General features: G+C 39.6%; 1 pseudogene; it reads right to left on the bottom strand.

Annotated features, from left to right (window-relative positions):
* Window positions 1-9,852: 9,852 nt before the first annotated feature.
* On the bottom strand, window positions 9,853-10,708 carry LOC116585746 (annotated as a pseudogene).
* Window positions 10,709-16,960: the final 6,252 nt, after the last annotated feature.

Below are 16,960 nucleotides of genomic sequence, written 5' to 3'. Positions count from 1 at the left end.
AGAGCTAACGGCTATCAACATAGACAATATGTCCGAAAGAGAATTCAGGCTTACAATTATCCAGGCAATAGCTAGGTTGGAGAAATCCATGGATGACCAAAGGGAATTGATTAGGGCCGAACTGAAAGCGACCAGACAGCATATTCACAATGTTAGGGCAGAGCTTAAAGCTACCAGGGAGGAGCTTCACAATGCTCTCAATGAGTTCCAATCTAATCTAAACTCTCTCAAAGCTAGGGTAACTGAGACAGAAGATAGAATTAGTGATCTGGAGGACAAACAGATAGAGAGAAAATATCAGGAGGAAGCCTGGAACAAACAGCTTAGAAGCCACGAAAACAGAATCAGGGAAATAAATGATGCCATGAAGCATTCCAACGTCTGAATTATTGGAATCCCTGAATGGGAGGAGAAAGGAAGAAGTGTAGAAGATATAGTGGAACAAGTCCTTCATGAAAATTTTCCCAGTCTCGTGAATAGAACAAGCGTTCATGTACTAGAGGCTGAACGGTCTCTATCCAAGATTATATATTCCAAAAAAACATGACGACACCTGATAGTCAAATTGAGGAATTATAATTGTAGGAATAATCTCTTGAAAGCTGCCAGGGCAAAGAGGCTCCTTGCTTACAGAGGGACGCCCATCAGAATAACATCAGACCTGACCACAGAGACCTGTCCAGCCAGAAAAGGCTGGCAAGATATATTTAGGGCACTAAATGAGAAGAACATGCAGCCAAAAATACTTTATCCAGCAAGACTGACATTCAAAATGGATGGAGAGATAAAGAGTTTCCAAGACCAGCAAGGCTTAAAAGACAATGCAACCACCAAGCCAACACTGCAGGAAATATTAAGGGGGGTTCTATCAAAGAGGAAAAATCCTAGAAATAGCATTGAATAGAAATATAGAGACAGTCTACAGAAAGAAAGAGTTCAAAGGTAACTCGATTTCAATAAAAACATTGACATTGACAATGAGGTAGAAACAAGAGATACAATAGAAGGTATCAATGAAACTAGAAGCTGGTTTTTTGAAAGAATCTATAAGATTGATTAGCCACTGGCCACCTAATCCAAAAGAAAAGAGAGAAAGCCCAAATTCATAAAATTATGAATGAAAAGAGAGAGAGATCACTACTAAAACCAAGGAAGTAGAAACAATCATCAGAAGTTATTATCAACAGTTATATGTCAATAAGCTTAGCAACCTAGATGAAATGGATGCATTCCTGGAAAACTATAAACTACCAAAATTGAACCAGGAAGAAATCGAAAACCTGAACAGACTGATATCTAATAACAAGATTGAAGGAGTAATCAAAAACCTCCCCAAAAACAAGAGCCCAGGACCTGACGGATTCCCCGGGAATTCTACCAAACTTTCAAAGAATAAATAACACCTATTCTCCTGAAGCTGTTTCAAAAAATTGAAGCAGAAGGAAAACTTCCAGACTCTTTCTATGAAGCCATTATTACCCTGATCCCCAAACCAGGGAAAGACCCTACCAAAAAAGTGAATTTTAGACCAATATCACTGATGAACATGGATGCTAAAACCTCAAAGCTTTTGAGAAAAGATCCTAGCCAACAGGATCCAACAGCACATTAAAAAGATTATCCACCATGACCAGGTAGGATTCATCCCTGGGCTAAAAGGATGGTTCAACATTTGAAAATCAATCAATGTGATACAACAAATTAATATGAGAAGAGAGAAGAACCACATGGTTCTCTCAATTGATGCAGAAAAAGCATTTGACAAAATCCAGCAAATAGGTGAAACCATATGATAATTGACTCTCTCTGCTTGACTTATTTCACTCAGCATAATCTCTTCAAGACCTGTCCATGTTACTACAAAAGTGGGGTATTCATCCTTTCTGATGGAGGCATAATACTCCATAGTGTATATGGACCACATCATCCTTATCCATTCGTCCGTTGAAGGGCATCTTGGTTCTTTCCATAGTTCGGCAACAGTGGCCATTGCTGCCATAAACATTAGAGTACAGATGGCCCTTCTTTTCATGACATCTGTATCTTTGGGGTAAATACCCAGGAGTGTAACGGCAGGGTCATAGGGAAGTTCTATTTTTGTCTTCTTGAGGAATCTCCACACTGTACTCCAAAGAGGCTGCACCAACATGCATTCCCACCAACAGTGGAAGAGGATTGCCCTTTCTCCACATCCTCTCCAACACATGTTGTTTCCTGTTTTGTTAATTTTGGCCATTCTAACTGGTGTAAGGTGATATCTCAATGTGGTTTTAATTTGAAACTCCCTGAGGGCTAGTGATGATGAACATTTTTTCATGTGTCTGATAGCCATTTGTGTGTCTTGATTGGAGAAGTGTCTGTTCATATCTTCTGCCCATTTTTTTATATGTTTGCCTGTTTCGTGTGGGTTGAGTTTTAGGAGTTCATTATAGATCCTGGATATCAACCTTTTGTCTGTATTGTCATTTGCAAATATCTTCTCCCATTCCGTGGGTTGCCTCTTTGTTTTCTTGACTGTCTCCTTTGCTGTGCAGAAGCTTTTGATTTTGATGAAGTCCCAAAAGTTCATCTTCGCTTTTGTTTTCTTTGCCTTTGGAGACATATCTTGAAAGAAGTTGCTGTACCTGATATCGAAGAAATTACTGCCTATGTTCTCCTCTGTGATTCTGATGGATTTCTGTCTCACGTTGAGGTGTTTTATCCATTTTGAGTTTATCTTTGTGTATGGTAATATAGAATGGTCGAAATTTCATTTTGAGTTTATCTTTGTGTATGGTAATATAGAATGGTCGAATTTCATTCTTCTTCATAGCTGTCCAGTTTTCCCAGCACCATTTATTGAAGAGACTGTCTTTTTTCCACTGTATATTTTTTCCTATTTCGTCGAAGATTAATTGACAATGGAGTTGAGGGTCCATACCTGGGCTCTCTACTCTGTTCCACTTGTCTATGTGTCTGTTTTTATGTCGGTACCATGCTGTCTTGGTGATCACAGCTTTGTAATAAAGCTTGAAATCAGGGAACGTGATGCCCCCAGCTTTATTTTTGTTTTTCAACCTTTCCTTAGCAATTCGGGGTCTCTTCTGATTCCTTACAAATTTTTGGATCATTTGCTCCAGGTCTTTGAAGAATACTGGTGGAATTTTGATCGGAATGGCATTAAAAGTATAGATTCCTTTAGGCAGTATAGATATTTTAACAATGTTTATTCTTCCGATCCAAGAGCATGGAATGGTCTTCCATCTTTTTGCGTCTTCTTCAATTTCCTTTATGAGTGTTCTGTAGTTCCTTAAGTACAGATCCTTTACCTCTTTGGTTAGGTTTATTCCCAGGTATCTTATGGTTCTTGGTGCTATAGTAAATGGAATCAATTCTCTAATTTCCCTTTCTGTATTTTCATTGTTAGTGTATAAGAAAGCCACTGATTTCTGCACATTGACGTTGTATCCTGCCACGTTGCTGAATTGCTGTATGAGTTCTAGTAGTTTGGAGGTGGAGTCTTTTGGGTTTTCCATATAAAGAATCATGTCATCAGCAAAGAGAGAGAGTTTCACTTTTTCATTGCCAATTTGGATACCTTTTATTTCTCTTTGTTGTCTGATTGCTGTTGCTAGGACTTCTAATAGTATGTTGAAAATGTGTGGTGACAGTGGTCATCCTTTTCTTGTTCCTGATCTCAACGGGAAGGCTGCAAGCTTTTTCCCATTGAGGATGATATTTGCTGTGGGTCTTTCATAGATAGATTTGATGAGGTTCAGGAATGTTCCCTCTATCCCTATACTTTGAAGTGTTTTAATCAGGAACGGATGCTGGATTTTGTCAAACGCTTTTTATGCATCCATTAAGAGGACCATGTGGTTCTTCTCTCTTCTCATATTAATTTGTTGTAACACATTTATTGATTTGCGAATGTTGAACCATCCTTGTTGCCCAGGGATGAATCGCACCTGATCATGGTGGATAATCTTTTTAATGTGCTGTTGGATCCTGTTGGCTAGGATCTTGTTGAGAATCTCAGCATCCATATTCATCAGTGATATTAGTCTGAATTTCTCCTTTTTGGTAGGTGATCTCCTTTGCCTGGTTTGGAGATCAGGGTAATGCTGACTTAATAGAAAGAGTCAGGAAGATATCCTTCTGCTTCAATTTTTTGAAACAGCTTCAGGAGAATAGGTGTTATTTCTTCTTTGAAAGTTTGGTAGAATTCCCCAGGGAATCTATCAGGTCCTGGGTTCTTGTTTTTTGGGTGGTTTTTGATCACCGCTTCAATCTCGTTACTAGATATTGGTCTATTCAGGTTGTCAATTTCTTCCTGATTCAATTCTGGGAGTTTATAGTTTTCCAGAAATGCATCCATTTTATCTAGGTTGCTTAGCTTATTGGCGTATAACTGTTGATAATAACTTCTGATGATTGTTTCTACTTCCTTGGTGTTCGTTGTGATCTCTCTCTCTTTTCATTCATAATTTTATGTATTGAGCTTTCTCTCTTTTCTTTTGGATTAGTGTGGCCAATGGTTTATCGATCTTATTGATTCTTTCCAAAAAACAGCTTGTAGTTTCATTGATACGTTCTACTGTATCTCTGGTTTCTACATCATCGATCTTAGCTTTAATCTTGATGATTTATTTTCTTATGTGTGGAGTTGGTTTGATTTGTTGTTATTATCCAGTTCTTTAAGGTGTAGAGAAAACTGCTGTGTTCTGGATTTTTCAATGTTTTTGAGGGAGGTTTGGATGACTATGTATTTTCCCCTTAGGACTGACTTTGCTGTATCCCACAGATTTTGGATCGAAGTGTCTTCATTGTCATTTGTTTCCATGAATTGTTTCAGTTCCTCCTTGATCTCCTGGTTGATCCAAGCATTCTTAAGCAAGGTGGTCTTTAGCTTCCAGGAGTTTGAGTTCCTTCGGAACTTTTCCTTGTGATTGAGCTCCATCCAGTCAATGATGTTCTCTGAATTAAGTCCTCCCGCCCCCCTCAAGGGGATTCACTCTGAGGAAACTGTTTTTTTCAGGCTTTTGTTCTCTTGAGGTTTTTATTTTTGTTCACTTTTGTTTTTCCCTCTTACCTTGACCTCTTTTGATGGTTTTTGTTGTTTTAGAGGAAAGAAAACTGCACTCTGACCTCTCTCTGAGAGAGAAGACTCAGTCTGGCTGCAGAGCCCAAATAAATCCCCCCTTGGCCTCTGGCAGCGCAGTTTCTGAGTCGCTGTCCCTGGGGATGCAGGATTTTTTGCTTGTACCCCAAACCAGGGCAGAGACTGCTGTCTGGGCAGCTCTAGACTCTAGATAGGTTCTCAGCAGTGATCGCACACTGAGATTTTTCCACTGGCCCTGGCTGGGAGTGCCTGGTCTTTCCGGGTCCGAGAGTACTGTGCTGGCACCTGTGCTCACCTCTCTCAGTGGAGGTCATGGGGCGGGACTCGGACTCTGATAGCAGGTCAAGGCACTCATGGGACTGCAAAAAGGTTGTGCTTCTGTTGGCTGGTGAGGCTCCCAGCCCCTCACGGGAGCTGGGCCCCAGGCACTCTCAGGTGCTCCTCTCTCAGGGACCAAGACCTGGTTTCTCTGCCGCACTCTCTCTGGCTCTGTGCCAGGGGTGGCTGTCCTGGGTCTGGGGACTTAAGCCCCTGTTCCTAACACCCCTATTCCCACAATTTCCCGCCCCCGGGGATCTTTTGCTCTTTTTGAGTGCTTTCTACCAGACTCCCGAGTTAATGCTGGTCTCCAGGCGCAGGCCACTCTCTTATTGGGATATTACTTTCAAATGGGTCGCCTCTGGTGGCTCCCTCCCCCTTCTGTTTATCTTCGGATATCAGTCCAACTTTCCCACCTCGCTTTACCTGCCCACTGGCATCTTCTGCTCCAGTAGAGATCCAGACGTGTATAATTCTGATCTCAGGCTGATTTTGTGGGTGATCGGAGTTCTTTGGAAGGTAATCAAGTCACTTTAGGTTACAGGTTTAAAGGGTGCCTCCTCCTACTACTACTTCCCCACCATTTTGTCTCTCATCACTTTTTTCTCTTCCCTTTGATTAACAAACAATTCAGCATCCATAACCAAAAGAGAACAACAACAATAAACTTTGAATAGTGTAGCAGGATGCCTGAAAGATCCATATATTTGTGCACCTGAAACTTGATGGATTGCACATCAGAAGATGGTGTGGAGCCAAGAAGAGTGGTAGCAAAGTTGGAGGCAGCAGGAGTAGCAGTGGTAGAAAAAGTGGTGCAAATTCCAGTAGTGTGACATAGAGATCTTTCTGACAAAACAGGTGGAGGGTAAAGGCAGTGAGCAAGATTCTGCCCAGCAATTCGCAGCTAGAGGGCCCTGCTGCTCTCTTTGAGGAGAGACTGCAATGACTGAGGAAAGGGAGATAGGCAATGAAATTTGAAGAATAATGTCTCCTGCTATTTGCCCTGAAATTCTGGACCATCGACTTCTGGGACCCCCAACACTACTCAGGGGCCCCCTACTGGGGTGCTAAGTATATATTTTCCCCCACTGTACCACAAGATTCCCTTTACTTTTCTGCCAGATTTTTTTGACTTAAATTAAATAAGAAAAATTAACATACAGTGTTAAACTAGTTTCAGTTGTACAAAAGAGCCTTTTATTTAGTTTGTCACTCACTCTCTTTTTCCTGTCAGCTTTAAATAATAATAATGCTGCTTTTGCTCCCAACTTCAGTAGCAAGTCAGCTCTGGTAGGAGAAAAAAAAAAAAATGTGTGCCACCTTGTGGAAAACACAAAGAGGTTCATAACTGTCAATCTGTGAACTGTTAAAATAAAAGAAAACAAAGCCTTCCCTAAATAATAAAGACATTTGCTACTTTAAATGCAACAAAAATTGAACATTTTATCAAACACGACAAAAAATTGTAGTAATATATCACAAAAAAGAAAGTTTTTCAGCAACCGAATCCAAAGTTATCGAGTTTACAATCTAACTGATAAATTCAAAGTGGCTGTTACAAAGGAGTTCCACCAGCTACATGAAAACTCAACAAGGTAATACAATGACCTCAAGAATAAAATTAATAAACAGAAGGAATACTTTACTAAAGAGATTGAAATTCTAAAGATGAAGTCAACAGAAAGTCTGAAGCTGAAGAACTCAATAAATAAAATAAAAAATGCAATGGAAAACATTGGAAATAGAGCATATTAGATGGAAGAGATAATTAGTGATCTAGAAAATAAAAAGGTAGAAATGATTCGGGTGAAAAAGGAGATAAAAATAAGATTCTGTCTAATTGAAGTAATTTGACAAGATTTATCAGACTCCATTAGAAAAAGTGAACATAAAAACCAGGAGTAAAAGAAAAGGAGGAGGGGACAGAGAGTTTATTTAAAGAAAAATTAGTTGAGAACTTCCCAGTCTGTGGGATGAACTGAACATGCAGTCCAAGAAGCTAATAAAATGCCCTACTATCTCAATGTAAAACCACCTTATTTTAAGATATAGTATATTAAAGTTGCAAAAGCCAATGACAAAGAATTTTGAAAAGAGCAAAAAAAAAAAAAAAAGATGGTAATTTAAAAGGAATCTCAGAAATAAGAATGTGGAGAATGGGGAAAACAAATTTCCAGTTACGGAATAAATAAAAAATGGGAACTAAAGGCATAATATAAGGAATATAGTCAATAATATACTAATATTGTATGGTAAAAAATGATATCTACACCCATGCTTAGCTTAGCATAACATAGAAATGTTGAATCACTGTGTTATATATATATAGTGTGCCAACTATACTCAAGTTAAAAAAAAAAGACATGTAGCGGACTGGAGGAGATTATGCTGAGTGAAATAAGTCAAGCAGAGAGAGTCAATTTTCCCATGTTTTACTTACTTGTGGAGCATAAAGAATAACTTGGAGGACATTAGGAGAAGGAAAGGAAAAGTGAATTGGGGGAAATCAGAGGGAGAGACAAACCATGGGAGACTGTAGACTCTGAAAAACAAAATGAGGGTTTTGGAGGGGAGAAGGTGGGGGGATGGGTGAGCCTGGTGGTGGGTACTAAGGAGGGCATGTATTGCATGGAGCACCAGATGTGGTGCACAAACAATGAATCTTGGAACACTGAAAAAATAAAATAAAGTTAAAAAATAAAAAAAAATTAAAAAAAGATAAATTGTAACATTAAAATATAAAAGGAGAATAATAAAAGGATGAGACATCTACAGGCAAGTAAAGATAAATTGCTATCAGCAGAAACAATAAAATTATTTTATCTATAAAAATGATTGTGTAAACTTTATGGTAACCACCGAACAAATACCTACATTGGATGCAAAACTTGAACAAACAAACATGTGAAACTGAGTAAATCACCATGGAAAACTATTGGCTTACAAAAGAAGAGAGAGAGAAAGAAACAATGGGGACCAAAAAATAAACAGAAGACAAAAGATAAAATGATAGTAATCATTGCAGTACATATTAATAATTGCATAAGTTGCAAATGTATTAAACTTTCTAGTCACAAAGCATATGTTGGGGTCGATTCCATGTTAAAATATGTTAACCCCCTAGGGCCTGCCTGGGCCTACTTAGCCATAGTGACTCCATGTTGCCTAGGTAGACATTTTGTTGTTTAATAAAAGCCTCAGCAGTTACTGCTCTAGGTTCCAGGTAACTGTTACTAAAACACAACACCTAAAACAAGGTAACTGTTACTAAAACACACACCTAAAACAAGGCCAGTTCCAGGTAACTATTACTAAAACACATACCTAAAACAAGGCCATTTTGTTGTTTAATAAACACCTCAACAGTTACTAGTATTGGTTCCAGGTAACCGTTACTAAAACACACCTGTAGGAGACATCCAATCAGCCAAAGCCACATGTGCAGATGTCTGCGATTGTGCCCTATAAAAACTAGCCTGTAAGACCAAGGGGTGTCCCTCTCTTCAGAGGCAGCCCTGGCCGTTCAGTCTGACTTCTAATGCTTGGCATAGAATAAAGCTTTACATAACTTTTACTTTGTCTCAGGCTCGTTTCCCTGGCCGATCAGTCTAACTTCTAATGCTTGGCATAGAATAAGGCTTTGTGTAACTTTGTCTCAGTCTTATTCCTTTCATAACGGACCCAACACATAGAATGGCTGAGGGAAGAAAAATCCCATTATGTCTGCCCATAGGAGACATATATCACACACATAAGCTCAAAATAAAAAAAAAAGAAGATGACATTTCAAGCAAATAGAATAGAAAATAAGTGAATGAAGACTACAGAAGAAAAGGATAGCCATGCAAAATAGACTTTAAGTAAAAAATGGCAACAAAAGGCAATGATCATTATTTAATGATAAAGTGGTCAGTTTTGAGAAGTTTTATTGCAATTACTGCATGTTAAAAATTTATATCTCAAATAAAAAATAACTTTACATCTCAAGTAACTTGAAAAGCAAGAACAAAATTAAGCTCAAATTTAGAGCAGGAAGGAAATAATAAATATCAGAACAGAAATAAATAGAGACCATAGAAACAATGGAAAGGATCAGTGAAAGCAAGAGCTGGTTCTTCAAAAAAATAAGTTAGATTAAGAAAAAAAAAGTAAACTCAAATAAAATTGGAAATGAAAGAGGAGACATTAAAACTGACATTATGGAATTATATATAAGCATAAGAGATTACCATGAGCAATTTTTTACTAGCAAAATACATAACGTGAAATATACAGATACATTTCTAGAGATATACAACCTACCAGAACTGAATCAGGAAGAAATATATCATCTGAACAAACCAATAATAAAGAGATTCTTTTTTGACAGAAAATAAGTTATTGGTGCAAATGAAGAAGTAGAGACACTGCAGAAGCTTTTATGAGCTCAGAGTTCACCATTTGTCCAGGGGGCCACAATTAAGGACATATTTGACCCCATAGCCTTGTGGGATGAGCTAATTTTCAGCCATAATGTATTCAAATTTATCTTCATTAAACTTAGTACAACCTCACTTTTTTTGGAAATGTGGATGTTCTAGAAGCCAGGTAACTTGAACTTGGCTTTGTGTAGGGCTCAGTCACATGCACCTTGTTCTGCAGCTTCCTACAGATGGACATCATGACATGGTTTATGTGAACACAGGTCACTGTGCCCTGAGATTTTCTAAAGGCACCCCACATATCTGTATGGAGCGTATCAGCCACAGCATTGGATATCTTGTTGCTAGAGATGACACGGAGGGGGTGAAGTTGCACTAAGATGTGAAGACCAGCTTTGCTACAGCTTTTCACCATGTACTTTATGGCACAAATACAGACAGCCTCCAGGGCTTCAGAAGAGAGGTGTCATATTCCTCTGACACCTGTGGCCACTTAGTGGGAACACATCTACATCTGCCTTCTTCCACTCTAGGTAAGAGATGCAGATTTGGGGCATTAAAAACAAAAAACAAGGGGCACCTGGGTGGCTCAGTGGGTTAAAGCCTCTGCCTTCAGCTCAGGTCATGATCCCAGGGTCCTGGGATCGAGCCCCGCATCAGGCTCTCTGCTCAGCTGGGAGCCTGCTTCCCTCTCTCTCTCTGCCTGCTTCTCTTCCTACTTGTGATCTCTGTCTGTCAAATAAATAAATAAAATCTTAAAAAGAAAACAAAAACAAAACAACAACAACAAAAAACCTCTGCAGAAGCAAGACTTTGGATACACCTTGTTATTACAATACTGGTAACACCAGGCCGGAGGTTGACCCATGGCACACCATGGTACACCATGGTACACCAGGATCTTCAGTGGTGCACCATGGGAAAGAGCTAGAGATTTAATCAGTAATCAACTCAGAAAATTCCACAGCAGACAACTCCAATGGAGACGTCTTTCAAACATTTAAAGTAGAATTAGTACCATTCTTCCTCAAAATCTTGCAAAATACCTAGAAGGAATCATTATAGGGAGCCAACATAACTTTGATATAAAAATCAGATAAGGATATAACAAGAAGGAGGACAAGATGGCGAGGAAGTAGGAGGAGAAGGCTTTTCACGTTGTACCCTGAAGTGAGCTGATTATCTACCAAAGAACTCTGATCATCCATGAAATCAGCCTGAGATCAGAATTATACATGTCTGGATCTCTGGGGGGGCAGAAGACGCCAGTGGGCAGGTAAAGCAGTGTGGGAATGGTGGACTGATATTGGAAGAAAAACAAAAGGGGGAGGGAGCCACCAAAGGCTACAGATTGGAAAGTAATACCCCCAATACTAGAGTGCCCTGGGTCTGGGGACCAGCATTAACTTGGAGACTGGTTGAAAGCACTCCAAAAGAGCAAAGGATCGCGGGGGGGGGGGGGGATTGTGGGAAATGGGGTGGCTAGGGACAGGCGCTTAAGTCCCTGGTCCCAGGACAGCCTCCCCTGGCACTGAATCAGAGAGTGTGGCGGAGAAACCAGGTCTTGGTCCCTAAGCTGCCAGGTTGCCCAAGAACGCGTGGGGTCCAGCTCCTGTGAGGGGATGGGAGCCATACCCAATGACAGAACACGTGAGCACTGCTATAGAGCCTGAGATGTGCGTGCCCCTTATCCTCCCCTGAGAGAGGTACAAAGGCCCAGCCTGCGCCCTTTGATACACGCCATTGTTTCAGAACCTAACGTGTGCACCAAACTCTAACCCCAGAGAGGTGTCTGAAGGCGCAGCCTGGTGCTTTCAGAACTGTGCCCTGTTCTCAGAGCCTGAGACCTGCGCGCGACCCACAGCCTCCCCTGAAAGAGGTGCGCACAAGCCGGGCGTTCTTAGACCCAGGAAGACCAGGCACTCCCAGCCCAGGCCAGCAGGAAAATCTCAGTGTGCGATTTCTGCGTGGAACCTCTCTGGCAGTCTGGAGCTGCCCAGAGAGCCGCCACTACTGTGGCTTTGGGTACAAGCAAAAGATCCTGCATCCCCAGGGACCGCGACTCAGAACCTGCTCTGCCAGGAGCCAAGGGGGAACTTATTTGGGCTCTGCAGCCAGACTGAGGCTTCTGTCTGAGAGGGAGGTTAGAGTGCAGTTTGTTTTCCTCTAAAATTACAAAAAACATCAAAAGCGGTCAAGGTGAGAGAAATAAAAAGTGAACAAACATAAAAACCGCCAGAGAACAAAAGCCTGAAAAAAACCAGTTTCCTCAGAGCCCACCACCTTGAGGGGGGCGGGAGGACTTAACTCAGGGAACATCATTGACTGAAAACCCACATGGCAGGTCCCGCCCCCAGAAAACAAACCAAGAAAGGAAAAAAAAAGTCTACAAGAGAACAAGAGAACAACCACCACTACTTCATAGGAAGACCTTTATTTTTTACTCGTTCCCTCTATTCTGGTTCTTTTTTATTTTTGATATATAGAGAATTTTTTAAACCTATTTACCATCACAGTGAGCTGTCCAGTACATAAAATTCCATAATAACCTTCTAACCTGAACTTTTTGATACATACACTTATGTTTTTCTTTCATATTTCTATTTTTTGAATTTATCTTTTAAAATTTTAGTTTAGTTTAGTCTAGCTTATTCCTTTTTATTTTTATTTTCCAATATTCATAGAGAGTTAAACTTCAAAGTAACACCCTCTGCCCAATCAATAGTACCCCTATAAGTAAACCAATTTTTAATCCCCACTTATCTTAGGAAAGTTGAGTCCTTTAACAAAGATATCAAGATACATCCAGGAAGAATCAAAACAACCTTCCTTGCCACACTGAGAATTTATAACCACTCTCCCGTCTTTTTCTTCCACTACTGTTTCTGTGTTTTTGTATTTGTCCTGATAGTATATAAATCTTACACTTGGAGTTCTTTTTGAGGGGTTCTTCCTTTATTTGCATATATATATAATTTTTTTCTCTTGTCATATACTTTTATCAGTCTTTATGTTTGTTTTTGTTTGTATACTTCATAAATCTTACCTTGGGGCCCATTTGGGCTGAACCTTCTCTTTCATCTTCCCTTTCTTTCCTGTCTCTCTCTCTCTCTCTCTCTGTTTTTCTTTGTCTTCTCTTTTGTCTCTCGTTTAGGTGGGGAATCCTGATTGCTCAGAAGTGTTCACGGGCGCACCTTGACTGCATCACCGTCAGTACATCCAGCTACATCTGTTCAGTAATCTCCCACAAAAATGACTAGGAGGAGTAATGCCCAACAGAAGAAAAATACAGAGGATGGACCTTCTGCAACAGAGCTAACGGCTATCAACATAGACAATATGTCGGAAAGAGAATTCAGGCTAACAATTATCCAGGCAATAGCTAGGTTAAAGAAAGCCATGGATGGCCAAATGGAACTGATTAGGGCTGAACTGAAAATGATCAGAAATCATGTTTTCAATGTTAGGGAAGAGCTGAAAGCTACCAGGGAAGAGCTTCACAATGCTCTAAATGAATTCAAATCTAATCTAAATTCTCTCAAAGCTAGGGTAACTGAGACAGATGATAGAATTAGTGATCTGGAAGACAAACAGATAGAGAGAAAGGATCAGAGGAAATCCTGGATCAAACAGCTTAGAAACCACGAAAACAGAATCAGGGAAATAAATGATGCCATGAAATGTTCCAACGTCAGAATTATTGGAATCCCTGTAGGGGAAGAGAAAGAAAGAAGTCTAGAAGATATAGTGGAACAAGTTCTTCATGAAAATTTTGCCAATCTCACGAATGGAACCAGCATTCATGTAACTAGAGGCTGAAAGGTCTCCACCCCAGATCACACTTTACAAAAAAAAATCACGACACCTGATAGTCAAATTGAGGAATCATAATTGTAGGTATAATCTTTTGAAAGACGCTAGGAAAAAATGGCTCCTTACTTAGAGAGGAAAGCCCACCAGAAGAACGTCATACCTGTCCACAAAGATCTGGCAAGCCAGAAAGGGGTGGCAAGACATATTCAGGGCATTAAATGAGAAGAATTTGCAGCCAAGAATACTTTATCCAGGGGCGCCTGGGTGTCTCAGTGGGTTAAAGCCTCTGCTTTCGGCTCAGGTCATGATCCCAGGGTCCTGGGATCGAGCCCCGCATCGGGCTCTCTGCTCAGCAGGGAGCCTGCTTCCTCCTCTCTCTCTCTCTGCCTCTCTGCCTACTTGTGATAAATAAATAAATCTTTAAAAAAAAAAAGAATACTTTATCCAGCAAGACTGACATTCAAATTGGATGGAGAGATAGTTTCCAAGACTGGCAAGGCTTAAAAGACTATACAACCACCAAGCTGACACTGCAAGAAATATTAAGGGGGCTTCTTTAAAAGAGGAAAAATCCTGAGAATAGCATTGAATAGAAATATAGAGATGGTCTACAGAAAGAAAGACTTCAAAAGTAACACGATGTCAATAAAAACGTATCTATCAATAATCACTCTCAATGTGAATGACGTAAATGCGCCCAAAAAATGGCACAGGGTTGCAGATTGGATAAAATGACAGGACCCATCCATATATTGTGTACAAGAGACCCATTTTGAACCTAAAGATACACCAAGACTGAAAGTGAGGGGATGGAGAAGCATCTTTCATGACAATGGGCCTCAAAAGAAGGCTAGGGAAGCAATTCTCATATCAGATAAATTAGATTTTAAACTAAAGACTGTAGTCAGAGATCCAGAAGGACACTACATAATCCTTAAAGGGACTATCCACCAAAATGATCTAACAATTGTAAATACCTATGTCCCCAATATGGGAGCAGCCAACTATATAATTAAATTGTTAATCAAGATAAAGAATCTTATTGATATGAATACATTAATATTAGGAGATCTTAACACATCTCTCTCAGAAATACACAGATCATCAAAGCAGAAAATCAATAAAGAAACAAGAGCTTTGAATGACACACTGGACCAGATGGACCTCATAGATATATACAGAACATTGCACCCTAAAACAACAGAATACTCATTCTTCTCAAGTGCACACGGAACCTTCTCCAGAATAAACCACATGCTGGGTCACAAATCAGGACTTAACCGATACCAAAAGACTGAGATTATTCCCTGCATATTCTCAGATCACAATGCTTTGAAACTGGAGCTCAATCACAAGGAAAAGTTCTGAAGGAACTTAAACACATGGAAGCTAAAGACCACCTTGCTTAAGAATGTTTGGATCAACCAGGAGATCAAAGAAGAACTGAAACAACTCATGAAACCAATGAGAATGAAGACACTTTGATCCAAAACCTAAGGGATACAGCAAAGGCGGTCCTAAGGAGAAAATACATAGCCATCCAAGCCTCCCTCAAAAAAATTGAAAAATCCAGAACACACCAGCTGTCTCTACTCCTTAAAGAACTGGAGAATAAACAACAAATTAAACCAACTCCACACATAAGAAGGGAAATAATCAAGATTAGAGCTGAGATCAATGAGGTAGAAACCAGAGATACAGTAGAACGTATCAGTGAAACTAGAAGATGGTTTTTTAAAAGAATCAATAAGATCAATAAACCATTACCCACAGTAATCCAAAAGAAAAGAGAGAAAACCCAAATTCATAAAATTATGAATGAAAAGGGAGAGATCACAATGAAAACCAAGGAAGTAGAAACAATCTACAGAAGTTACTATCAACAGTTATATGCCAATAAGCTTAGCAACCTAGATGAAATGGATGCATTCCTGGAAAGCTATAAACTCCCTAAATTGATCCAGGAAGAAATCGACAACTTTAATAGACTGATATATAGTCATGAGATTGAAGCAATGATCAAAAACCTCCGAAAAATCATGAGCCCAGTACCTGACGGATTCCCTGGGGAATTCTCCCAAACATTCAAAGAAGAAATAACACCTATTCTCCTGAAACTGTTTCAAAAAATTGAAGCAGAAGGAAAACTTCCAGACACTTTCTATGAAGCCAGCATTACCCTGTTCCCCAAACCAGGCAAATACCCTATCAAAAAGGAGAATTTCAGACCAATATCACTGGTGAATATGGATGCTAAGATTCTCAACAAGATCCTAGCAAACAGGATCCAACAGGACATTAAAAAGATTATCCACCATGACCAGGTGGGATTCATCCCTGGGCTACGAGGATGGTTCAACAATCGCAAATCAATCAATGTGATAGAGCAAATTAATAAGAGAAAAGAGAAGAACCACATGGTCCTCTCAATCGATGCAGAAAGAGTATTTGACAAAATCCAGCATGCATTCCTGATTAAAACACTTCAAAGTATAGGGATAGAGGGAACATTTCTGAAGTTCATAAAATCTATCTATGAAAGACTCACAGCAAATATCATCCTCAATGGGAAAAAGCTTTCAGCCTTCCTGTTGAGATCAGGAACACGACAAGGATGCCCACTCTCAACACTCTTGTTCAACATAGTATTAGAAGTCCTAGCACCAGCAATCAGACAACGAAGAGAAATAAAAGGTATCCAAATTGACAATGAAGAAGACAAACTCTCTCTCTTCGCAGATGACATGATTCTTTATATGGAAAACCCAAAAGACTCCAACCCCAAACTACTAGAACTCATACAACAATTCAGCAACGTGGCAGGGGACAAAGTCAATGTACAGAAATCAGTAGCTTTCTTATACACTAACAATGAAAATACAGAAAGGGAAATTAGAGAATCGATTTCATTTACTATAGCACCAAGAACCATAAGATACCTGGGAATAAACCTAACCAAAGAGGTAAAGGATCTGTACTCGAGGAACTACAGAACACTCATGAATAAAATTGAAGAAGACACAAAAAATGGAAGACCATTCCATGTTCTATAATTGGAAGAATAAACATTGTTAAAATGTCTATACTGCCTAGAGCAATCTATACTTTTAATGCCATTCTCATCACAATTCCACCGGTATTTTTCAAGGAGCTGGAGAAAATAACCAAAAATTTGTATGGAATCAGAAGAGACCCCAAATCGCTAAGGAAATGTTGAAAAACAAAAATAAAACGGGGGGCATCACATTACCTGATTTCAAGCTTTACTACAAAGTTGTGATCAGCAAGACAGCATGGTACTGGCATA

The sequence above is a fragment of the Mustela erminea genome, chromosome 3, assembly GCF_009829155.1.
Source record: "Mustela erminea isolate mMusErm1 chromosome 3, mMusErm1.Pri, whole genome shotgun sequence".
Lineage (NCBI taxonomy): Eukaryota > Metazoa > Chordata > Mammalia > Carnivora > Mustelidae > Mustela > Mustela erminea.
This window is presented reverse-complemented; position numbering and strand designations above follow the sequence as displayed.